General features: G+C 44.5%; 1 long non-coding RNA gene across 1 annotated transcript; it reads right to left on the bottom strand.

The window, feature by feature from the left end:
* Positions 1-11,190: 11,190 nt before the first annotated feature.
* Positions 11,191-15,328, bottom strand: LOC131559467 (uncharacterized). The gene is made up of 6 exons (XR_009274882.1): positions 15,277-15,328; positions 14,592-14,655; positions 13,821-13,896; positions 13,393-13,702; positions 12,935-13,052; positions 11,191-11,401 (listed from the first exon to the last, which is right to left on the bottom strand). It is a non-coding gene; the product is annotated as an uncharacterized LOC131559467 (long non-coding RNA).
* Between the last annotated feature and the right edge of the window lie 1,637 nt (positions 15,329-16,965).

Genomic DNA, 16,965 nt, shown 5'->3' with positions numbered 1-16,965 from the left:
GCTGGGCATTCTCCCGGCCATCTCTGGCTTCGCCGCTCAGCGCCGCTCCGTCCGTTTCCACGGCGGAAAGAGCCACGAGCACTAACGCGGGCAGCAGCCCCGTCACGCCGCCGATATCGCAGCGCTCCCTGCTCGCAACGCCCGACACGCGGCGGAGCCGCCTCCGCCCGCAGCACCGGCAGCAGCCCGAGGGAGACGGCTGCGGCTCGGGGGCTCCTCCTGCGCCTCCGCCAGCCCAAGGGCGGCCGCCCCACCGGGACCGCGGGAGCGCCCGGCGCCGCTCGCCCGCGGCGGCTCCTGCAGCTCCCGGCCCGCGGCAGCAAAGCACCGCCTCGCCCTCCGCCATCGGCGGGCGGCAGCGCCCCCGCCCCCGCCCCCGCTGAGTGAGGCCGACGAACCGGGCGGACGCTCCTTCCGCGCTCCTCAGCTCCACGCGGGCGCCCACACGGAGGCTTCGCCCCTCCAGCGTCGCCGTCCCGCGCGGGAGAGGCGCCGCCAGCTGCCCGCGCACAGCCCCGCGCGGCCGCCTGGCACGCCAGCCACTCATGGGCCGCGTCAGCCGTTGCGTCACACGCCGCGCCGGCAGCACGGCCTGCCGGGAGTTGTAGTCTCGGGCTGACAGCCACGGCTCCGTCCCGCGCCACCGGGAGCTGCAGTCCCTCCCGGGCATCAAACGGCTCCTTCGCCCCAGGGCGGGGAAGGACCCGAGGCAGCACCGCTCCTCCCGAATGCCCTCTCTTTTTCCCTCCAACTCTTTTTTCTTTTTTCACTCTGGTTTTCAACCCTTCCCTTCCCTATTGCTCTCCTGCTTCCTTTCCTTTCCTTTCCTATCCCTTTCCCTTTCTTGTATTTCTCATCTTGGTTTATCTTTCTAGCTTTAGAATAAAAGAGCAGCAGTAGAAACTGTCAGGATACCTGGGAGTAAAAAAAAAAAAAACTCCAAAACGAAAATGATTTAAAGAAAACTATTTATTCCCTGGGAGCCTGAAATTTTCTACTGCTGTACGTGACATAGAGCTTTTAATCCCTTCTTATAGATAGTTGATATTTGATACTTATTTTTATACAGCGCCCCCTGCCGTGTGCACCGGCGCACTGCAGCCCCAGCGCTCCCTGTCGTCTGTCCCGGCGCACTGCAGGCACAGCGCCTCCTGCCGTCTGCACAGGCGCACTGCAGGCAGAGCGCTGCGGCGGCGTTCGGTCCTGTTGAATGAAACTCGGCTGAATTCGGCTCGGTTCGGCTCTTGGTCTAAAGTCGTTTCAGTTCGGCTCTTCGGCCGAACTCGGCACGATTGGGCTAAACTCGGTCATATTCGGCACATTGTCTAAATGCGGCCAGTGTCGGCTACACTCGGCTATCATCGGCTCTTGGTGTAAACTCGGCTGTTTTCGGCCACACTCGGCTCTTCGGTGAAAGTCGGCTGTTTTCGGCTCCACAGGGCTCCTCGGGGAAACTCGGCTGTTTCCGGCCACACTCGGCTCTTCGGAACTATTCGGCCCGGCTCGGCTCCCTCAGGGCGGGAAAGCGGCCGTGACAGGACCCCGGCACAGCGAGGCGTTTAACCCACATGCCTGTCACAAACCCGCCAAAATACGCTCGCCCGCGGCGCCGCTGAGACCACAGCGCTTTTCGGGTACATCTAAAACGCCACAAAAAATCCCACTGGGGCCGCGCCGGCTTCGGTCTTACACGCAGGCAGCCCTGATAGTCGGACTGAGGCCTTCAATTTACGCGCCATTTCTGCCCCCATCTCGAGAAGGTCAAGGAAAAGTCCGCGACACCCGCGACTCGCCACTCCCAAGGTGGCGGCCTCTCGGCGCAGGGCTGCAGTACCGCGCTCTGCCCACAAGGCGGCAGCACTGCCGCCCGCCCCAGCCGGGGGCGCAGCGCGCCTCGGGGCTGCGGGCAGCGAAGGCGGCAAAAAACAACAGGGGCGACCCCCGCCGAAAACTGCTCTGAAATAAATGAGCCAAAAACCCGCCTCTTACCCGACATGACCCAAACAAGCCCCGTTGTTTTAAATTATATTTAAATACATTTGATATTTCTATTTTTCGTATTTATATTCACATGCATATTTATAGTGGACATGGATGCAGTATGTCATTTATACACTATATTATGTCTATTCCTTATACTATATTATGTCTATTCCTACTAATAATATTTATTTATCTTTTGTGGTTTTATAAATATCTTTATGTATTGATTCTATAGTTATATTTTTAAAATTCTATTTCTATAACACTTTTATTATTTAAAATTAAAATCCCTTTCTAACTCAACACATAAAAAAACTTTCTTTTACACTATATTGAAATATTTTTATATTTATAGCTTGCATGACAATATTCAAATTTATACTTATAGTTTATATTGATGCATTACATTAATCATTAATAACTATATATAATATGCACCTTATTCAAAACTATACGGGAATTAATTTTTAAATTATTTACCATATCTACTGCTACAAGTTATTTTTCCTTATATTTCTAATTTTTATATAAATCTTTAATGTGTTTACTATATATTTCTATACTTATATTTCTGCCTTTATATTATTTGTATTTGTAATTTTTATACTAAAACCTCTGCTTTGGCAAAGAAAAAGCAAAACCATTCATTATTTTAAAGTACCTAAATTTTTTTAAATATTTATATTTATCATAATATACAACAAATGATAGATATAGATAGATAGTTCACATCCGTATTTATATCTATTTTATATCCATTTCCTATAATATTTTTAATAACATATATACAGTATAACTTGTATTATATATTGCATCAATTTATGTTATTTTACATTTACAATTTATTATTAATTTTTTTATATATCTGCATATAGTTGCAATCCATTTATATATTTGTATTTTTCTTTGGGTTGTATTTACATTTATATTCTCTATTCATATATCTATAAACATACATAAGACTCTACTAAAATTAGAATAACTTATTGAAACATAATGACTTAAGTTACATGTTAAATTTTAAAAATTGACCGAATATATAAAAATAAAATTGGCTCATTCCCATTGCTACACATCTATTTCTTTTGTTTCAATAGAGTTAGAGTCATAATTGTATATTTAAAATCCAATTCCGAAAAGAAATGATAGAACAAACAGCACCAAATTCCCACCAATATCTTCCAAAAACATCAAGAAATCTCCAACAGCCAAACAAGTGTCAGCGAAAAAACAAAGAACACTCTTTTCAATATCAATTCTCATCACGACAGAAAAATGGAACCAAAATAAAAGAAAATCCTATAGAAACACACACAGCAAATCACAAAAAGTACTTAAAAAAAGTCAAACTAATCTACTAAACTCAAGACAGTGCCACTCATCCTGAACGTTACTAAAAAAAAAAAAAAACCACCAAAATTCTACAAAATTCTACCTCTACACTAACTCAAAGAATAAACAATCCTCTGTAAAAATAACGTTAAAACCTGAACGAATTAACAAAACGGAAAAACATCTCAACCACTAAAAACTAAGAAATTAACTACCCAAATAAATAAATACTTTAAAAACCCACCATATAAATACCCATGTTCCCAAAAAAAACCCTGATAAACAATACTCAAATACATTAAAAGACAACAACAACAACAAAAGAAAATAAAGAAACCAACAACAAGAATAATACCAAAAAACAGATAAACTTAAATCTGCAACAAAAAAATTATTCCCAACTGAATAAACCCATAGTGCCTCAAGCTATCAAAATAAAAATACCACCTAGAAGCAAACACAAAGACTAAAGACAAACGTAACCATAAACAAGGTCCCCCAAATTACCCGTAACCATAAAACATACACTACAATCGAAAAAAACCAAACAAATAAAAGCCCTGGAAGACGATAAACACACATGCAATTATCGAGATTAAAAACCCGCTGCTATGAACGACACGACGCTACCCCAAGCCCCCCAAAACAAACACTACACACTCACGCTAATAAAAGCCGCCGCAACAGAATTAAAATGCGAACCGCTGCTTCGCGCTACGACCCGTAAAAACCATTGCGCGCCCTTCTAAACATAATACCCAGGGAAAAAAAACCAAAATCCGACTACAAAACCCAATCCAAAACAAACCTTTACCATCGCTACCGGCACCGAGAACCGTGCCACTCGGGAAGAACATCGTATCCTTTAGCGTACGCCCGCTGCAAACCGAACACAGCCACGCAATCAACGCCTCCAAAGCGCCTCCGAGCCGCGGCACCGCTGAGCTTTGAGCGGCCGAACCCCGCGCTCGCTGCCGGCCCCGGACGGAGCGCGGCTCCCGGCAGGGAAGCGGCTCCTGCGGCGGCTGCTCCGGCACGCGGGGCCGGCGCCGTCCCGGGGAGCCCCGCCCGCTGCCCCTGCCCGGCGGGGCCGGCACCGGGCCCGGGGCTCCCGGCGGCGCCCCGGCCCCGCGCCCGGAGCGGACGGAGCGGCCGGCACCGCCCGGGCCGGCGCAGCAGCGCCCGGGCCGGCGCAGCAGCGCCCGCGCCGCCTCCGCCGCCCTCGGCCGGCCCGGCCCGGCTCCCCTCGGCTCGCACCGGCGCGGCTCCGCCACCGCCGCCCTCGGCCGGCCCGGCCGCGCCAAATCCCCCGTGCGCCCCGGCAGCTGCCCGGGCCGTGCCGGCAGCGCTCCCGAGCGGGAACGTTCCGGGCCGGGCCGCGGGCACGAGGAGCGCCCTCCGATGCAGCGGCACAGCCCCATTGCAGCCCTGCAAACGCTGCCGGAGCTGCGACTTCCCGCAACGCAACCCCGAAACCGACGCCGCAGGCGGGCTCACCTCACTTCAACAAGGGCAAAGAAATGTGTTCTCCCCTCCAATTTCACCCCCTAGGAGAGCAGAAAAGAAGGGGCGCTCCCCAAATGAAAGCCTTCGACTGATGGGAAAGGGCGATTTCGACCTCCATTCAAACCCTTCAAAAGGAGGGACACCAGGGCTGCCCGCTCCATTTAAACCCGAGGGTGATGAAAATGGGGTGGGCTGCCTTCAAATCAAACCCAGAATACCACAAGAATACTTTTCCCATTCCCCTTAGAATAGAACGCAGGGATTCCCTGTCACCCCCGGGATACCCCTAACAGCCTGGAAAAGGCAGCTTTTCCCGCAATCAACACCCTTAAAACCACAAGTCAAGAGGGATCCCCTCAGTTCAAACGCAGACAATAAAAGGAGCTGCTTCCTTCTCCTTAATCCCTTTTGTCCTCATAAGCTCCATTTTTGTTCCTGGGGATCCGGGGAGGGACTGGCAAGATGAAATTGCAAAGGGGAAGGAGAAAATTCCCCGCTCCAAACCCACACGGGCTCACCTGTTCGGCTGCTGCTCCCCGGCACAAAGATTCGTCCCTCGGCGCCTCCTTTAAGCGATGCTCCGCGGATCCAAGCGCGGATCCAGGTGTTCCCCCGACCCTGTGAGAAGCTCCCGCAGCCCTTCCACGAGACAGCGCCGGCAGCGCCCCATAAACCCCTCCACTGAGCAGCTCCATGCAAAAGGGAGCCGAGGCAAAGCCTCCCCCTAAAGCAGCCTGGCCCCGGCAGGAGCCGGCCCCTCGTCATCCTCACACTCGCACCTGGGCTGCTCCGAGCCCTCATCATCCTCACACTCGCACCTGGTGCTGATCCGAGCCCCCACCATCCTCGCACTCACACCTGGGCTGCTCCGAGCCCCCACCATCCTCACACTCTCACCTGGGCTGCTCCGAGCCCCCATCATCCTCACAGCTCACACCTGGGCTGCTCCGAGCCCCCATCATATATTTTTCATATTTCTATTCGCATTTATATATATAATTAATATTACTGTATAATATGAATTATATTGTATATTATATCTCTTCATGTTACTTACATAAATTTCTTTTTCTATTTCTTTTTAAATTCATAGTTTAGTATTACATCTTTATATATTTATTATATATTTCTGCATGCCAATTTACATTTCGATCGTACTTATATTATTAAAAATAAAACCCCTGCCTCTAACCAAAGAAAAACCAAAGACACCCCTTTATTTAAACAACAGTTAAAATTTTTAAAATAATTTTGTTTGTCGTAATTCTATTCAGATTTACATTTGTAATTTTCATGTATTATATTTATAGGTATTATATAGATTGGAGAGAATACCTTTTTATATAATAATAGATATATTCTTTTTACACAATATATTTCTTTTACTTATATTTACGTATACTAAATATTTATCTATATCGACATATATAGGATAGAATTGGATTTCTATTTTTATACTTTTTATGAAATCTCCAGCCTATACCCCAATAAAAGCCAAACAATCCCCAATTTATTTAAACTATATTTAAACATAAATCCTGTCACGGCTGCATTGCAGAGCAGTGCCCCAAGCTAATCTGACACTTGTTCATCTCCTGGACCTGAAACTGAACCCGCTCACCTTGATCGCACCTGGCAGAACCATTTCCGTACCTTTTTCTGGCATTACTTGGTTTTCTTCTTGAAATTTTTGTGGCCTTTATTGCCTCTTTTTCTTGCCTTGTTTCTTGGGGCTTTTATTCCCTTTCACCTTGATTTTTTTCCGGCATTTCTTGGGGTTTTTTCTTTGTTTCTTCTTGCCCATCTTGGGTTCTTTTCTGTTTTTTTTTTTTTTGTTTTTTTTTTTTTTTTTTTTTTTTTCCTGGGTTATTTCTTCTGTTTTTATTTCCTTGCCCTTCTTAGGGTTTTTATTTTTTTGGTTTTTTTTGGTTTTTTTTGGTTTTTTTTGTTTTTTTTTTTTTTTTCTGGGCTTTTCCTTGCCCATTCTGGGTTTTTTTTTCTGCATTTTTTCTTGCACATCTTGTTGTTGTTTTCTTTTTTTGTTGGTTTTTTTTTTTGTTTGTTTCCCCTGTTTCTTTTTCTGTGGTATATCTGGGATTTTTCTTGCCCACCTTGGTTTTTCTTTTTTCTTTTGGGGGGGGGTTTCTCGCCCATCTCGAGTTTTTTTCGGTGGGTTTGTTTTTTGTTGTTCTTTTTTTCTTTCCTTTTTCTTTTTTTTTTTTTTTCCTAGGTTTCTCCTTGCCCTCCTGGTTTTTGGTTTTTTTTTGTCTGCCTTCCTTCCTTCCTCCCTGTCCTTCCTTCTTTCTTCCTTTCAGTTCCTTTCCTTATTTTCTTTTTTTCCTTTTCTGTCTTTCTTTCCCTGTATGTCTAATCTTGGTTTTCCTTTCTAGCTTTAGAATAAAAAAGCAGCAGTAGTAACTTTCAGGCTACCTGGGAGTAAAAAAAAACCCAAAACGAAAATGATTTAAAGAAAACGATTTATTCCCTGGGAGCCTGAAATTTTCTGCTGCTGCACGTGACACAGAGCTTTTATTCCTTCTTACAGATAGTTGATATTTGATACTTTATACAGCGCCCCCTGCCGTGTGCACCGGCGCACTGCAGGCACAGCGCCTCCTGCCGTCTGCACCGGCGCACTGCAGGCAGAGCGCTGCGGCGTCGTTCGGTTCTGTTTAATGAAACTCGGCTGAATTCGGCTTGGTTCGGCTCTTGGTCTAAAGTCGTTTCAGTTCGGCTCCTCGGCTGAACTCCGCACGGTTGGGCTAAACTCGGTCGTATTCGGCACATTGTCTAAATGCGGCCAGTGTCGGCTACACTCGGCTCTCGGTTCCAGTCGGCTATCATCGGCTCTTGGCGTAAACTCGGCTATTTTCGGCCGCACTGGGCTCTTCGGTTCAAGTCGACTGTTTCCGGCCACACTCGGCTCTTCGGCTCTTCGGAACAATTCGGCCCGGCTCGGCTCCCTCAGGGCGGGAAAGCGGCCGTGACAGGACCCCGGCACAGCGAGGCATTTAACCCACATGCCTGTCACAAACCCGCCGAAATACGCCCGCCCGCGGCGCCCCTGAGCGCACAGCATGTCTCGGGTACACATGAAACGCCACAGAAAAATCCGTCGGAGCCGCCATGACGTCGGTATTCCGTGCAGGCAGTCCAGATGACACCCACCCGGTCCTCCACTTCCCCGCCCTTTTCGCCGCCCTGTTGAGAAGGTCAACCAAAAGTCCGCGACATCGGCCACGCGCCACTCCCAAGGTGGCGGCCTCTCGGCGCAGGGCTGCAGTACCGCGCTCTGCCCACAAGGCGGCAGCACTGCCGCCCGCCCCAGCCGGGGCCGCAGCGCGCCTCGGGGCTGCGGGCAGCGAAGGCGGCAAAAAACAACAGGGGCGATCCCCGCCGAAAACTGCTCTGAAATAAATGCCCCAAAACAACCGGGAAGAGGGAAAAAAACCTCTGCCTCTAATCTAATAGGATAAAAGACAAAACAAAACAAAACAAAACACAAAAAGAAAAAACAAACAAACAAAAAAAAAAACAACCAAAACCAAACCAATTTCTTTTAAGAAATATTTAAATATTTTTAAAAATATTTTTTCATATTAATAGTCACATTTCTATTTACAATGTATACTGATATACACTGTCCATTTATACATTTCTTTTTATAAATACATTTCTATTCCATATTGCATATATCCCTACAACTTAAATTTATTTGTATATTTTTATAAATATTTTTACATAATAAGTATATATTTCTTTTACGATTTTTACTTCTGTAACACTTGCATTATTTAAAATCAAACCTTTGCCTCCATCCACATTAAAGCCAAAAAGAACCCCTTTCTTCAAAACTGTACTTAATTATTTTTTAAAATTCTATTTTTCAGGTTCATATTCACATTTACATTTAAAATGTATACTTATGTATACTGTTATTTGAATTCTTCATTACATCTCTTCCTATTATTTCTATTTATTTATATTTTGTGTTTATATATATATTTATATCTTGATTGTATATCTCAATATTTAGAAATATATAACAATAATATCTACACTCATATTATTTAAAATAAAAACCCTGCCTCTAACCAAGAAGAATAAAAAAAACCCCCACCCTTTGTTTTAAACAATATTTAAATAGATTTTATCCTCATGTTCAATTTTTATATTCATATTTGCATTTATAATGTATATTAATGTATATTGCCTACTTATACATTTATCTTTACCAATGTCAATCTATAAATAAGTTTATATTCTATATTACGTCCGATGCGAGTAGGTATTTATATTTTTATTCATATTTTTATTCATATATTTTATAATGATTAAATATTTCTGCGTCAAGATTTTTACTTCTGGAACACTTATAATATTCAAAATAAAAACCCTGCCTCTACTTAAATAAAAGCCAAAACATTCCCTTTCTCTTAAACTACATTTACAAATTTTTATATTTATATTCCCATTTATAATTTATATTGACATATAATGTTATTTATATTCTATACTACAACTCTTCATATTACTTACATATATTTATATTTATAGTCATAGTTTAGCAATTTCTCTTTATATATTTATTATATATTTCTATCTTAAGATCCACATTTCTATATTACTTATATTATTTAAAATAAAACTCCTGCCTCTAACCAAATAAAAACCAAGGACAGCCCGTTATTTGAACCAGATTTAAAATGCAGGAAGTAAATTTATTTTTCAAAATTATAATGATATTTATATGGATATTTTTATTTATTTTATTCATAGATATTATATATATTAGAGAGAATACCTTCTAATAGAAGCAGAGATATATAGTTTCTGTATTATATATATTTTTTTACTTATATTTATTTAAATTAAATATGTATAGATATTTGTATTTCTATATATATTTGTATATCTGAATTTATATTTTATTTCTATCATTTATTTTAAAACCCCAGCCTATAACCTAATAAAACCCCCCAATTTACTTTTACTCTATTTAAATATTTTTGTATTTACAATCTATATTTATATATCTTTGTGTATATATATATATATATATAAAATAGACTATCATTTACCGATATGATAATATGTTCCAATTATATACCATGTATTATAGTTTCATGTATGTATCTGTTATCTATATTTATGTTTACCACTCTAATTTTAGATTTATTTTTAAATGTATATTTATTTCTATTTTCATCCCTATATTAAACCATAGAAGTTCACTAACCCGACACACCGGAGCCACAGCGATACCGTACCTTTGTCAGCGCCGGCACGCAGCACACGCCCGTCCCGTCGCAGCACATCAAACCAAACCTGTTTCTATCAGTCACGGAACAAACATCCCACAACGTCATTGAACCCTAACCAACACTCAAATAAACCTAACTGTAAATCAATTTTAAATCCCACTATAGAGTAGCCCAAAACCTCCGCACATGCTCATCATAAACTTCCTCCTAAACCAGTATCTCAAAAACCCCAAAAAAACTCAAATACACCTTGAAAATGACACAACTGCTAATAACAACAAACACCCATTAAAAATTAAATCAAACCAACTCACGAGACTCAAAACTGTACAACTGACCCTGAACATTACTAAAAAAAGTCCCCAAAGCTCTACCTTTATGCTCATGCACAAATAACAACCTATAATCTATACAAGTTATTTGAAAAAATTAAAAAAAATAATTAAAACCATGAAAATAAAAAATCTAAACTATTAAAATACTAAAAAATATCGCTACCTAAATTAAAAAACGTATTGCCTATAAAAACCCACCATATAAATGCCCCTGTCCCAAAAAATAAAAACAAAAAAAAAAAACTATCGAACCAGAAAGAAATCACAACTTAGGAACACCAAAACCAGAGCGTTCAAGAAGTCACACCACATCCCTTATCATACACCAACTACAAACAACAGAAAACAATACAATGAATTCTTAAAAACCACCTTAAGACCACTACATTAAAAAACATTTCAAAAATTAAAAACTGCATCTAACAAAAGCCATCTAATAAATTCACACCCAAAACTCCAGCAGCCCAGCTGGCCCTACCAAAGCTCTATGTTTATACATACAGTAAACAAAACCAAAATCCCGGTAATACCCATCAGAAATCTATGAAAGAATCCTACTGAAATTAATCCTGCCTCAAATACAAACCAACCCATCCAGAAAGTCAGCTTCACTCAGAAAACAATTTACACAGAGTTAATAATACCAAGAAACAAAACAACACACCATATACCACCAATGAATATCATAGCGAAGTAAAAAACAAACACTACATTTTTTCCTTTTTGTTTTTTAAACTAACTTCTTTTATTAGCTAGAACAAAAGCTTTTGCCAGGACTGTAACAACAACAACAACAACTTTTTTTTCTTCTCCTTCTGAAATGTCCCTTCCCACTCCCAAATTCCTTTCAACTCCTGAGTTTACATCCAAGCAAAAAAGCAAAATTCGTGCACTCGTGCGTCCGATGCTCCTGTCAGGTTCTCTCTTTCCCTCCACATCTTCTCACACTTTCAGTCCTCACGCTGTCCCGCCGTGATGAGTCTGACAGAAGAATTGGCACAAGTTAACAGAGCATTTCCCTCCCTCCCTGCCTCTGCTTTCCTCAGCGCATTTCAATCCATCCCAGGCCCGCAACGATGCACGCTCACCCCAAAGCTCACAGCAAGCACGCAGCAGCTCAGGCTCGCTCGGCTCCGGGGCTCTGTGCCTTGGATAGCCGAGGAAACTTCTCATGAGCCTCCGTTCCAATAAACTGGAATGCAAACTCACCCCCATCTCAGAGCCTCAGTGACCTCGGCCAGCGCCTTCCTCACTTCCCTGGGCCACAATGACTTGCAGGCACAAGGATGCAAAGCAGCTTTTTGTCTTTTCTCTGGAGTGCCAACGGGTCAAATATGTCGGCTTTGACATCACTGATTACCCTCTCTTTGAAGTCTCCCAAGGACACTTTTAAAGAAAAGACAGAAGACTGCTGGTACATCCACGTGGGATCAGGAGGAAAGCAGCAAGGATCCGAGGCCAGCGGCGCGGCCGGGCAGTGCCACGTCCCTGCCACCCTGTGACGAGGCACACGGCCGCAGAGCCCCAGAGCCTGCAGGCCCTGCAGCTGCCACACGGATGGACCTGGTTCCCTCCCCGGGTGCCCAGAGGGAAACCTGAGGGCAGGCGTCCTCCCCGAGGGTGCACCCGGAGCCCCGGGCAGGGACGGAGTCGCCGGCTGCTCTCTGGGGACGAGACCCTCCCTGCAGGCGACGCTGCCTCGTCCTCTCCCTCCCCGTGGGACAGGGACCTCCAGGCTCTGCGACCAGCCTCCTTCCGTCAGCATCCAGGTGCTGTGTCACAGCCACAGGGGTCAATTCGTGGTGAGTACCGATGGCACGCAAATGGCAGCCCGAGGAAATCGTCTTCTGGGCTCTAAGTGGTTGGGACAGGGTCTGATTTTCTGTTTTGTATCTGTATGATGATTAGTACAACAGGGCTCTGATGGATGACGTGGCAACACAGAATTAAAAACCCCTCGATAGGATTACATCGACTTCTAGGAAAAGACAAAAGCTTAGGACCCTTCCGAAATCTACTTTTAATCCAAAGCACGGGGCTTGTCAGCACGCTGGACCTTCCAGCTTTTCAAAGCAGCTTACCTCTGAAGACCAGGAAACATTGATTTCTACAGAAACAATGGGCAACCCCCAGGCTAACCTCAGCACTACTGTTTAATAAGGGACCTGCCAGCGTGCCAGTCCAGCTTCAAGTGTGCTTTACTTCAGTCTAACATCCCCACAAAATTCTTCTCACATCTTCCAACCCTGAAATCTTATTTTCCCCTAAAGCTTCTCTTCATTAGCAATTTCCAAGTAACATGGTATTTTTACAACATTCAAAAACGTCATGCTGGACTGTGCTACAGAGTAATCTGCAAATATAAGCTTAGCAAAGTTTGAATTGCCTTGTCCAGAGAAAAAACCTACAAGTGAACACCTACACCTGCCTACAAAGAGCTAACAAGCCCCTGGCAGCTGCCAGCATCAAAGCACAGCGGATGTTTCTAATACAGGGTAAGGATAACAATATCACCTCCTGTTCTCTCCAGCTTCTTTTCCCTGCAGTCGTATTTTGCTTCTTAGGATTTTTTTAGTCTCTGCATCTTCTTGGACAGCACCGAGCCCGATGACAAGGAGACGAGAGTCTTTCCCTGCCGTAGGGAGAGAACCAGGAAAACAGTTAAAATAAGAACAGGGCAGTTTGAAATTCATACTTGCAACGAGAAGCAGCGCCTAACCAACAGAACTAAAGTAAACAAAGCATGATACCTGCCTGGGGACAGAAGACTTATAAACTCTCCAGGATTTACAATTCTAGCGACCAACCCCTTCAGGACAGCAGCCAAGTGTCCCATGGGGTGGTGCTGCACCAAAGAACCATCTGAGAGGTTCCAAAGAGTGAAATGCACAATATTTTGCAAAGACAAAACATCTTGCAAAATAACAAAAATACAATAGATGTAAACCACAGGGCAAGAGTACAAGTGTTACCTTTGGGAGCTGGAACCATCCAGGTGAGCACCTGATAACTGGATCCTCACCAGAGTTTGAACCCTTCAGGACACAGAAGGGTTTTCCCCAGGAATTTCACAGACTGAGTTTGGATAGAAGCGCGCTCGCTGGGTCCTCAGAAACGTCGCCCATTCTCCAGGTGTCTGGAGAGAACTGCAAATGGCTCTCACGCAGTTTGAGCTAGTTCTGTAAGGTCTCAGGGGGAATTTCACCAGATGCTACCAAATTGGGCAACTCCCAGTGGGACAGAAGGAACCCAAAGCTTGGGTGAGCAGAGCTGCAGCAAATACTGAGGAAACAAACAAAACAGCATCAAAAATAATAAACCATCCTTCTTTTTTCTCTTGCTTTTGTTTTTTCTCTTATTCAGATCAGCACAGCAATTAAAGAGAAGGTGAAAAACTCACCATTACTGAACATTTCATCACCTGTAAGCTGAGCATCCTTAGCATAGAGGAGTCCAAAGTTAAAATTCACCGATCCCTGGGAAAGAAAACCAAATATCGTATGATAAACAGTCAAACAGCAGACATAAAAATTTGTTTCCTCTAAGGACTTTCAGGTACGTATGTATCTTTGCATTACACATGAGAACATACACTTTATACCATCACCTAATACATAATAATTTACCTTTAAATTTCGATAGTATAGCATGAATGTTTTACTTAAATTGGTGATCTATTATTATTCAGTTGGTGCCTAAAGGTATTTCTGCTGTCACGTTCAAAAAAACATGAATTTTTTTTTTACTGTAATGAGCAATTGATTTCAAAGTCATCACAAGCCCACCAAAACACAAAGCTCTGTTCACTGGACGGCTCTGTGAGCTAGAAGTAGTTAGGCTTCTACTTCCCTCTTGTTCTTCCAGAACCAATAAATCCTGTCAACAAAACCAGGATCTTTAGCCCACTGCTGTGAAAGATTCTACAAGGATGATGGTTTGATTTGTGTTTAGAAGTTTTGATTTGAAATGGCCAGACCAATGGATAAAGACAGTTTAAGTAGTATTACATTACTATTATTATTATTATGTCTATTATTATTTTTACTAGTACTACTACTATTATTATCACCTGCTACTGGAAGAAACAAACCAGTAGTACCTATACTTAATTACTTTTATTTCCAGAAAATAATAAAGAAAAAGAACCAAACCAAAAAAAGTCACTTCCTACCTTTTATATCAAGGGATGAAAAATTTCTCTTGGCCTCTTCTCCGATTTATCAAGACTCACAGCACTGAAAGGCAAACAAAACAGTGCTTTATAGAAGGCCAAGTGCACGTTTCAAGGCTGAGCCACCAACTGATTGCAGTGACAGCAGTTACAACACGAATCGTTCCCAGAGCCTCTGTTCCATGGAATGTTCTGTGGAACTGCCATTTCTTTCCCAAAATACTAACTTCCAACACTTCCTAAACGTATTTGGTATTTTAAAACAACAGAAGTTAGTGAGACTCTGTGTGGAGGTCAGGTTTAAATTTATTTCCTTCTAAAGCACAGAGCTCTGTTCCATCACCCTTCCCTTCGGCTCTACGCTGCATCATGGTGAGCATTTGAGGAGGGCTCAAGAACCAATTCTATTTCTCTCTTTTTCTAGCTCTCTCTATTCTTAAATCATTCCAGACAAGTCCAATGAAAAATGACAAGTTCAGCATCAAAGTCACACTTTTTCCCTTTGTCTGCTCAAGAACAGGCTCTAAATCCACTTATTGCTGCCTTCAACGGTTAAGACTTGCAAAACCATTTTTACATGTTTTACAGCTTTATCATAAAACCCACAGAACGCAAGCTCTCAATTACAGGAAAAGGTAATTCACAGGCAAATATCTAAAGGGATCACTTGCTTGTAAATACATACCTTGAGAGAGATCGCACTGAGAACGTTTCTGTGGGACTCTAAGGGAGACATATTTTCTGGGTACCCTGGAAACAAGAAAAGCTAGGATATATTACAGGACATCCCCACTTTTTCTACATATTCAAATAGGATTTTTAATAAAAACAATTCAGTTAAAAAAAGAAGGAAAAAACCAAGGTGATTTTACTCAGCTATATTTACTCCCGATTTAGAGAAAAAAAAAAGTCACGGGTGCTGCAAAGAAAAAAAAAGTGAACCATAAACGCCTACAGTAGAATTTTAAAACAAGTGCTTGGATAAAAGAATCTTATGGAACGTGAAGTAGAAAAAGTGAAACCACTATCAGACCTGCCCCTTTTCTCACCATTGTACAAGAAAATCCTAAAAGCAGTATAAAGTCACTGCCTAAAACCGGTCATGGGATGTAACCAAGAACAATTTAGGCATTTGCTAATCTAGACAGAAACCTTTTCTGGACGCTAGTGTCAAATCACAAGTTTTGTCTTTCAGAAGCTCGACAATGCTGGAAAGCATTTTCCCTGGGGCTCGGGAGGGCAGGGGCGGAAGCGGGGATGAGTTTGCAGCTCGCACCTGGGCCATCCGAAGGATACAGCCCGCCGGCTCCCCGCGCTGGGCATTCTCCCGGCCATCTCTGGCTTCGCCGCTCAGCGCCGCTCCGTCCGTTTCCACGGCGGAAAGAGCCACGAGCACTAACGCGGGCAGCAGCCCCGTCACGCCGCCGATGTCGCAGCGCTCCCTGCTCGCAACGCCCGACACGCGGCGGAGCCGCCTCCGCCCGCAGCACCGGCAGCAGCCCGAGGGAGACGGCTGCGGCTCGGGGGCTCCTCCGGCGCCTCCGCCAGCCCGAGGGCGGCCGCCCCACCGGGACCGCGGGAGCGCCCGGCGCCGCTCGCCCGCGGCGGCTCCTGCAGCTCCCGGCCCGCGGCAGCAAAGCACCGCCTCGCCCTCCGCCATCGGCGGGCGGCAGCGCCCCCGCCCCCGCCCCCGCTGAGTGAGGCCGACGAACCGGGCGGACGCTCCTTCCGCGCTCCTCAGCTCCACGCGGGCGCCCACACGGAGGCTTCGCCCCTCCAGCGTCGCCGTCCCGCGCGGGAGAGGCGCCGCCAGCTGCCCGCGCACAGCCCCGCGCGGCCGCCTGGCACGCCAGCCACTCATGGGCCGCGTCAGCCGTTGCGTCACACGCCGCGCCGGCAGCACGGCCTGCCGGGAGTTGTAGTCTCGGGCTGACAGCCACGGCGCCGTCCCGCGCCACCGGGAGCTGCACTCCCTCCCGGGCATAAAACGGCTCCTTCGCCCCAGAGCGGGGAAGGACCCGAGGCAGCACCGCTCCTCCCGAATGCCCTCTCTTTTTCCCTCCAACTCTTTTTTCTTTTTTCACTCTGGTTTTCAACCCTTCCCTTCCCTATTGCTCTCCTGCTTCCTTTCCTTTCCTTTCCTATCCCTTTCCCTTTCTTGTATTTCTCATCTTGGTTTATCTTTCTAGCTTTAGAATAAAAGAGCAGCAGTAGAAACTGTCAGGATACCTGGGAGTAAAAAAAAAAAACTCCAAAACGAAAATGATTTAAAGAAAACTATTTATTCCCTGGGAGCCTGAAATTTTCTACTGCTGTACGTGACATAGAGCTTTTAATCCCTTCTTATAGATAGTTGATATTTGATACTTATTTT

The sequence above is a fragment of the Ammospiza caudacuta genome, chromosome 6, assembly GCF_027887145.1.
Source record: "Ammospiza caudacuta isolate bAmmCau1 chromosome 6, bAmmCau1.pri, whole genome shotgun sequence".
NCBI classification, from domain to species: domain Eukaryota; kingdom Metazoa; phylum Chordata; class Aves; order Passeriformes; family Passerellidae; genus Ammospiza; species Ammospiza caudacuta.
The sequence above is the reverse complement of the archived record's forward strand: the minus strand, read 5'-3'. Positions and strand labels throughout refer to the sequence as shown.